At 38.1% G+C, this 9,902-nt stretch overlaps 1 protein-coding gene across 1 annotated transcript in view; it reads right to left on the reverse strand.

The window, feature by feature from the left end:
* LOC138764138 (monoacylglycerol lipase abhd6-A-like) overlaps positions 1 to 9,884 on the reverse strand; it is an 87,381-nt gene extending 77,497 nt beyond the window's left edge. The window contains exon 1 of the mRNA XM_069939596.1: positions 9,590 to 9,884. The gene's annotated coding sequence lies outside the window, so the exon portion shown is untranslated. The remainder of the gene's footprint in view (positions 1 to 9,589) is intronic.
* Positions 9,885 to 9,902: the final 18 nt, after the last annotated feature.

Consider the following 9,902-nt stretch of genomic DNA (forward strand, 5'->3'; position numbering starts at 1 on the left):
ATCTTATTAAATCCCTATTAAATTTCCTCTCGTTCTTCATCACTTCTTTTTTTTAAAACTTTATTTATTCATTCAAAGTACAGATAATAAGTAACATATATAACAATAAACCATAAACGAGCATTATATTTCAAATATAAAAAAGAAAGAAAGGAAAGAAGAAGAAAAAAAATGAACCTGCCCCCCTTTAGCCAACTCTCATAAGGAGAGCCATAAAGAGAAGAAAAAAAATATTAAGGAAAAATTAAGCATACATATTAAGATCTAATCAATGTAAGTCAAAATGTTTCTTCTCTCTTTCTTTGAATTGGCTTCGCGGATGAAGATTTATGCAGGGGCAATGTCCACGTCAGCTGCAGGCTCGTTTGTGGCTGACAAGTCCAATGCGGGACAGGCAGACACGGTTGCAAGGGAAAATTGGCTGGTTGGGGTTGGGTGTTGGGTTTTTCCTCCTTTGTCTTTTGTCAGTGAGGTGGGCTCTGCGGTCTTCTTCAAAGGAGGTTGCTGCCCGCCGAACTGTGAGGCGCCAAGATGCACGGTTTGAGGCGATATCAGCCCACTGGCGGTGGTCAATTTGGCAGGCACCAAGAGATTTCTTTAGGCAGTCCTTGTACTTCTTCTTTGGTGCACCTCTGTCACGGTGGCCAGTGAAGAGCTCGCCGTATAACACGATCTTGGGGAGGTGATGGTCCTCCATTCTGGAGACGTGACCTACCCAGCGCAGTTGGATCTTCAGCAGCGTGGATTCGATGCTGTCGGCCTCTGCCATCTCGAGTACTTCGATGTTAGGGATGAGGTCGCTCCAATGAATGTTGAGGATGGAGCGGAGACAATGCTGGTGGAAGCATTCTAGGAGCCGTAGGTGATGCCGGTAGAGGACCCATGATTCGGAGCCGAACAGGAGTGTGGGTATGACAACGGCTCTGAATACGCTAATCTTTGTGAGGTTTTTCAGTTGGTTGTTTTTCCAGACTCTTTTGTGTAGTTTTCCAAAGGCGCTATTTGCCTTGGCAAGTCTGTTGTCTATCTCGTTGTTGATCCTTGCATGCGATGAAATGGTGCAGCCGAGATAGGTAAACTGGTTGACCATTTTGAGTTTTGTGTGCCCGATGGAGATGTGGGGGGGCTGATAGTCATGGTGGGGAGCTGGCTGATGGAGGACCTCAGTTTTCTTCAGGCTGACTTCCAGGCCAAACATTTTGGCAGTTTTCGCAAAACAGGACGTCAAGCGCTGAAGAGCTGGCTCTGAATGGGCAACTAAAGCGGCATCGTCTGCAAAGAGTAGTTCACGGACAAGTTGCTCTTGTGTCTTGGTGTGAGCTTGCAGGTGCCTCAGATTGAAGAGACTGCCATCCGTGCGGTACCAGATGTAAACAGTGTCTTCATTTTTGAGGTTTTTCATGGCTTGTTTCAGCATCATGCTGAAGAAGATTGAAAAGAGAGTTGGTGCGAGAACGCAGCTTGCTTCACGCCATTGTTAATGGAGAAGGGTTCAGAGAGCTCATTGCTGTATCTGACCCGACCTTGTTGGTTTTCGTGTAGTTGGATAACCACGTTGAGGAACTTTGGGGGGCATCCGAGGCACTCTAGTATTTGCCAAAGCCCATTCTTGCTCACGGTGTCGAAGGCTTTGGTGAGGTCAACAAAGGTGATGTAGAGTCCTTTGTTTTCTTCTCTGCACTTTTCTTGGAGCTGTCTGAGGGCAAAGACCATGTCAGCAGTTCCTCTGTTTGCGTGAAAGCCGCACTGTGATTCTGGGAGAACATTCTCGGTGACACTAGGTATTATTCTATTTAGGAGAATCCTAGTGAAGATTTTGCCTGCAATGGAGAGCAGCGTGATTCCCCTGTCGTTTGAGCAGTCTGATTTCTCGCCTTTGTTTTTGTACAGGGTGATGATGATGGCATCACGAAGGTCCTGAAGCAGCTTTCCTTGGTCCCAGCAGAGCTTGAAAAACTCACGCAATTTGGCATGCAGAGTTTTGCCGCCAGCCAGCCGAAATGTAAATATTCTGAATATAACAACCACTTGTTAATAAAGAAACTATAGTTATCACGTGAAACATAATTTTTTCCATTATTAAACAATATTTCATCTCATTATGTCATCTATTAATATCAATCATATTCGTATCTTTCCACACTAGCAATACATTTTTTTGCTACAGATAAAGCTAAATATACAAAAGCAAGTTGAAACTTATCTAATTCCAAACCTTTCAGAGGTTGCAAACTACCCAATAAAAATACTGCCGGATCTAAAGGTATTTTAATCTTATACAGGTATTCCAGAAACAAATGAACTTTCTTCCAAAAAGATTGTATTTATATATATATATATATATATACACACATGACCAAACCGCAAGGAAAAAAGTTCGAACAGAGTTACCACATCTAAAACACAAATCTGATTCATGAAAACCATACTTTTTTAGTTTTTCAGGTGTTAAGTATAATTGATGTATAAAATAATAATTAATCATTGCATAGCGTGCATTTATCAGTCTAGTTACACTATCATAACAAATATCTAACCAATCATCCTCGGAAAAAATAAAACCAATCTCCACTTCCCAATTTACCTTTGGATTTATCCCAACCCTTTTTATCCATACCATCCTGTAATATTTGATACATAAATGAAATATAACCCTTCTCTGGTACCTTCATAAGAAAAGTCTCAAATTTAGTCATTTCAGGTAAAATCATATCTCTACCAAACACATGTTTTACCAAAGATCGAATTTGATAGTAAAGAAACAATGAATTCTTATCAATACCATAACTGTCTCTCATCTGGTCAAAAGATAAACATTTACGTTCTTTAAAACAATCTCCCAAATTTTCCACACCTTTAAATCTCCAATGTAATAAACTTTGATTATGCATTGAGAAAGAAATAAGTTGATTATTATACAACGGAGTCAAGGCCGATAAATCACCTCTAAAACCTATCATTTTCTTTTTCTTTGTCCATAACTTCATTAAATGTTTTAATATAGGTACATTATGTTGCTGTAACAAATTTACATTCCATCTAAACAAAAATTGATGTATTTCAAATTCAGAGATATTTGCCATCTCAATTTTGGCCCAACTCGGGGGCCATTCCAAATCCATCAATGAGCTAATAAATTTAAATTGGGCTGCTTCATAATAATTTCAAAAATGTGGTAAATGTAGTCCCCCTAATTCATATTTCCAAGTTAATTTATTCAAGGCTACTCTTGAAAATTTACCTCTCCATTAAAACTCCCTAACCATTTTATTCAAATCTTGAAAAAAATTATCAAGTAAATACGGAATAGATAGAAATAAATATTGCATACGTGGAAAAATATTCATCTTAATTGTATTTATTCTACCCAATAAATTAATAGGCAAATCTTTCCATTTAATCAAATCAGTTTTAATTTTTTTTATTAATGGAACATAATTTAATTTATATAAAGATTGATAATTAACATCCAAAATTATACCCAAATACTTAATTTGATCCATCCATTTCAAGTTAAGAATATTCTTATAAGCTGAATAATCTCCTTCACTCACCGGTAATATTTCGCTTTTTTCCCAATTAACTTTATATCCAGAAAGACATCTATATTGTATCAGACACTCCTTCAAATGTAAAAATGATTGAGCTGGATTTGTTAGATACACGAATACATCATCGGCAAATAAATTAATTTTATATTCCTCATCTAAAACTTTCATACTTTGTATCTGTGTATTTTGTCTTATCAATTGTCCCAAAGATTCAATCACTAACACAAACAAAGATGGTGATAAAGGACAACCTTGACGAGTAGATCGGGTCAATTTAACGGTTCCAAAATCAAACCATTGGTTAGTACTCTAGCTTCCGATTTTCTATATAAAGCCTTAATCCAACCAATAAAAAGAGGACCAAACTTAAATTTCTCCAAAACTTTGAACAGAAAATTCCACTCAACTCTATCAAACGCTTTTTTGGCATCTAAGGATATCACCATCGAATGGTCTGAAGATTGTCGAAATCTATTAATCAAACTAATCACACATAAAATATAATCTGAGGCATATCTATTCTTTATAAAACATGTCTGATCCATATGAATCAGCTTAGGTAAAAATTTAGCCAATCTATTCGCTAAAAGTTTAGCTATAATTTTATAATCTACATTTAACAACAAAATCGGTCTATATGAGGATACTTTCAAAGGATCTCTATCTTTCTTTGGAATTACTGTAATTAAAGCACTAGAACAAGACTCAGGCAATTCATAATGTTCTCCAACCTGGCGTAGCACATCTCCAAACACTGTGGAGAAGTCATCATAAAAAATTTTATAAAATTCAACCAAAAATCCATCATCACCAGGCGATTTACCGTTCGGCATTTCCATCATAGCCATTTTAATTTTCAAGTCAGTAAATGTAGCTTTCAACTCCTGTATATCTACATCCTCTAATGTCGGTAAATTCAACTGTGATAAAAAAAGATCAATCAGTCAATTTTCTTGTTTTCCATTAGATGTATATAACTTTTTATAAAATGAACAAAATTCATCATTAATCTCACAAGGTTTATACGTGATAAGCGAATTCCTTCTGACAACATTAGTAGTCCTCGAAACCTGTTCTTTCTTTAATTGCCATGCCAATACCTTATGTGCTTTCTCTCCCCATTCATAATATCGTTGTTTAGTCCTATTAATCATAGATTCAAATTGGTAAGATTGTAGAGTATTATATTCCAGTTTCAACCTAGACAATTCTATTTTCTGATCTTCTGTAGCATCTTTCTGAAATTCCTTATCCAACTCACTAATCCGTTTCTCTAATTCAAGGCTCTGATTTAATCGATTCTTTTTTATTTTAGAAGTATAACTAATTATTTGTCCTCTCAAATAAGATTTCATAGCACCCCATAATACAAACTTACTTTGAACAGAGTTAGAATTTTCTTTCAAAAAAAATTAATTTATTTTTTCAAAAAATCAATAAATTCTGTATTTTTTAATAACATTATATTAAACCTCCAACGATAGGCCACTTGAATTTTCTCAGAAGTTGCAAATGTAAGGTATTACAAAGAATGATCTGAAATCACCCTACTTTTATATTCCGCTTGTTGTATTTTCCCCTATAAATGTGCCAATACTAAAAAAAAGTCAATCCTTGAAAACGATTCATCCAGTTGAATAAAAAGAGAAATCATTCTCTGTTGGATTAAGACATCTCCAAATATCCACTAAATTATGGTCTTTCATCAATGCCTGAACCTGAACTGCCATTTTAGATTTCTTAACTTTCTTCGCAAATTTATCTAATAAAGGTTCCAAAACACAATTAAAACATTATCATTAGCCTGACCCAGATATAAAAATGCCTCAGAAATAAACGTTTCATCATCTACATTTGGGGCATAAATATTAAGTTAAGTCCAAAATTCACTAAAAATCTTACAATTTAATTTAAGGATACATCCTGCCTTTTCCTCCATTGATTGTAATTTAAAAGATAAATTCTTATGTATCAAAATTGCTACACCTTTAGCCCTGGAGTTAAATGAAGAAGAATATACATGCCCTACCCAGTCCCTCTTCAATTTCATACTTTCTTTGACATTCAAATGTGTTTCTTGTAAAAAAAGCAATATCAATTTTCATTTTCTTAATATACACCAAAATGCGCTTACGCTTAATCGGACTGTTTAAATCTTGAACATTAAAAGTAGCAAACCTCAACATTGACATATCTACTGATGTAACTAAGAACTAATAATATTGTTATATAAAAACTCAAATCAATGTAAATAGGCCCTCCAATAGGAGAAAAAAACCCCACAAATTAAAGACTAAATAAAATGAAAATTAAAATTAAAACAAATATTTAAAAAATTTAAAAATTAATAAAAAAAAGAGAAGCCCCCCCAAAAAATAAACTACCAAAAGGTAGTAACCCCTAAACAAAACTTGGGTGTAAGTCACCCACGAGTGGCTGATGACTAATAGAACTTAGAGCCAATCTCTCCCTCCCCAGCCAAACAAAGAATAACATCAAAATATCACAATGACTTATAAAATAAAATAAGAATAAGTAAGTTCTTCTGTTCATCCAAGAGATTCCAAACTTGGAGACCCCATTTCCAGAGAAGTTGGACTCTTTCCATTCCCATTTCTCCCATTTCTCCCATTTCTTCCATTTCCAAAACAACCAGATTTTTCTTTAGGAGAGAATGGTGAACTACATCTTTGTCCTCTTGCATCCGGCAACGAATCAGCAAAAATCATTGCTTCACGATCATTGTCAAAAACCGAGATTGAAATTCTCTATAGAACACCTTCAACACTGCCTGATAGTGAAAAGTCGACTTATAGCCTTTACGCCACAAAACTTCTTTAACTGAATTAAATCAACGCCAACGCTGAATAACCTCTTGACTCAAATCTGGATTTTAAAAAAACTCTACTTTTCTGAATCAACAACGGAGCCTGTCGTTGTCTCACATTTTGCACTGCTAAACGAAGTATTGCTTCTCTGTCCAAATAATTCAAACATCGAATTATATCGGGTCTTGGTGGTTGACCAGGTAGAGGTGTTCTTAAAGCTCTATGAGCTCTTTCCAATACCAAGCCTCCAGAGAAAAATTCTTGCCCCAATACTTGTGGAATCCATTCTTTAAAAAAATGAAGAGGATCTTGTCCTTCCATAACTTCTGACAAACCAACAATTTTCACATTATACCTTCTACTTTGATTCTCCAAGTAGTCTATTTTCCTCCTTTTCACGTTCACGCAGTTCTATAACGGATTTTTCAACTTTCAACACTTTTTCTGTATTAGAGGTCACTTGCTGTTTACATTTCAAAAAAGCAGCCTGAAATTTTAAAAAATCTTCACAAGATGCTTCCACACGTGCTTTAACTGTAGTGAATTCTGACCTCATACTAACATTCATTTGAGCCAGCTCTTGCATTATAGGCTGAATGACAGCATTTAACTGTTTATATTGTTGCTCAGAAAAGCTCAGCCCTGCTTTCTCTGACGTAGTGGCAGAACCAGGTAACTGCAGCTCCTGCTGCATCTCAACAACAGGCAATTTAACGGTTCTACTGCGGGTCTGGACTCCCAGTGACGGCACCCCAACTTCCTCAGGGGGTCGCCGCTGTTCTCCCCCCCGCAGCTCACTGTTGTCTCAAAAACTCACGAATTAGATCGATCTCTTCAGCGTGGAACATTGCCTGAGTCATTTCAAACAATGGAGTCGTCTTCCTGCGTGCTCCCTCCGTTAAAATCGGCAGGCTGCCAGAATCGGGATCCACTTCGTGGGCACATGCACCTTCCTCCTGAGAACGGGTAACTCCAGCGATGTCCTTCTCTTGGTGAGTAGTAGTCATTTTTTTTGCAGCTCCCACAGGCAATCTTTGTGGTTTAGGCACTGAAGAAATTAAACCTGAGGCTGTTACAAGCTGTTTAGGCCCCAAATCTTCAACACTCCGAAAATGTAATTTCTTCTGCACTTGAGGTTTAGACTTTTTACCATTAATGGCCATAACAGTTCCTTAATACTTTAGACTAAAATTTTAAAAGTTTAAACTTGAAAACAAAGGGATAAAAATGGGTACTTAAAAGTTCAGCCAGAGAGGTCGAGATTACACGTTTAGACTCTACGCCATCTTGCCATGCCCCCGTTCTTCATCACTTCAGAGAGAAAAGCCATAACTCAGTCATCCTTGCTTCATAAGGCACGTTCTCCATTCCAGTTAACATTCTGATGAATCTCCTCTGCACCCCCTCTAAAGCTTCACTCTTCTCCTGTATTGAGATTATCTGAAATGCATTCAACATTCCAAGTGTGGACTAACAAGAGTTTTATAAAGTGGCAACATGATCTTATGGTTCTTGAAGTCAATCCCTCTACTAATGAAGGGCAGCATACCATACACCTTCTTAACCATCTTAACAACGTGCAGCAACCTTCAGGGATCAATGGATTTGAGCCCCAATATCCCTTTGTTCCTCTACACTGTTAAGAATCCTCCCTTTGACCATGTACTCTGCCTTCAAGCTTGGCCTTCTAAAGTGCATCACTTCACACTTATCCAGATTGAACCCCATCTGCAATCTCTCCTCCAAACTCTGAATTTTGTCCATATTCTGTTATAACTATCCACAACACTTCCAACCTTCATGTCATTTGCAAACTTACTGACCCATCCCTCCATTTCTTTGTTCAGGTTGTCTATAAAAGAACTCACAGAAAGCAGTGGTCCCAATACAGATCTCTATGGAACACACTAACCATCAACTTCCAGGCCCTGCTTAGGAACCTCTGCTTATGCAAGCAAGCCAATTCCAAACCTATGCAGCCAGGTTTCCATGGATCCCATACATCATGACTTTCTAAATAAGCCTACCATGGGGGACCTTGTTTAAAGCTTATCTGAAATCCAGTTACACCACATCCACCTTCATCAATCTTGTCACCTCCTCAAAAAACTCAGTTAGGCTCATGAGGCATGACCTGCCCCTCACAAATTATGCTGACTATCTCTGAAAAGACTATGCATATATAAATCCTGTCCCTAACAATTCTCTCCTATAGTTTGCCCACTGTTGTGTGAGGAGGAAACGTGGCCTCCCTGCCTGTCTGGAACGTGTGTGTTGTGGGTGTTCATGTGTCCTCCCCATCTGAAACTTATTCAGAAGTCACAACACCTGTCAATCAAGGTTGGACTCCAGTCACCCATTAGTGCACACCTTGCCATTGGCTAATTTCAATCACCTAGGGTCATTATGGTTGGAAGCACAGCTTAGAACTGTATATAACACCAACACCCAGTACATTCTTTCTCTCTGCCCCAGACATCACGCCTGGTCACTACTAAGGATATCACTGGAAGTGTCACAGGTAAGGTGGGCCCTACACTGAGGCTGAGCCATAGTATTGCGATAGATCAATAATTGCTGAGAACCACACCCTCATTGGTACAGGGAACTGGCTGAGTGTAAGAGTCTCTGTTTGTAGTGTGTGTTCTCAAGTGTGTGTAGGTGAGTGTATTGAGTATAGATTCACTATTGTCAGAGTCCAACCTAGGTCTGAGGTGAATGTCTTTATTGTTGGTACCATTCTCCCCTGTTTGTCTCCCATGTGTTAATTTAATTCCCGTGTGATTGTAACACTCGAGTCCTGACTCGTCTCTCTGTGAACCCACCAAACCTGATACTCTTCCCAACATGACACCCACCACTGACACAAGACTCACTGGCCTATAATTCCTAGGATTCTCCCTCTTAACCTTATTAAACAAGGGAACTACTTTTGCCATATTTCAATGCTCTGGCAGCTCTCCTGTGGCCAAGGAGGTGGCAAAGATCATTGCCAAAGCCCAGCGATTTCTTCCCTTGATTCCTGTAGTATCCTTAAGTATATCATGTCTGGTCCTGAGGACTTATCTGTCCAAATGTTTTGAAGAAGATTCAGCATTTTCTCTTTCTCAACCTCGGCATGCTTCAGCGCATTAGTATGCTCTATAGCACCCTCAGGTTTGTCTCCTTGGTTGACAGTGAAGCAAAGCATTAATTGAGAACCTCCCTTACCTCCAGGTTTCCCCCTTTATTCATGAGTGATCCTGTCCTCACTCGAGCCATCCTTCTGTTCTTCGTGTACTTGTAGAATGCCTCAGGTATTTTTCTTAATCCTATTTACCAAAGCTTTTTTTGTGGTTCCTTCCAGCTCTCCTCAGTTCTTTCCCGGCTACCATATAATTCCCATGAACCCTTCCTAATTTTATTGTTCCACTACATTTCTTCACAGTTCTTGCAATTACTCTCAGGACAAGATGGAGCTTGTCTCTTCTCAGTTGTACTTCATGTCAAAACAGGATATGGAGGGAGTTGTTAGCATTGTATT

Source organism: Narcine bancroftii, chromosome 5 (assembly GCF_036971445.1).
Source record: "Narcine bancroftii isolate sNarBan1 chromosome 5, sNarBan1.hap1, whole genome shotgun sequence".
Lineage (NCBI taxonomy): Eukaryota > Metazoa > Chordata > Chondrichthyes > Torpediniformes > Narcinidae > Narcine > Narcine bancroftii.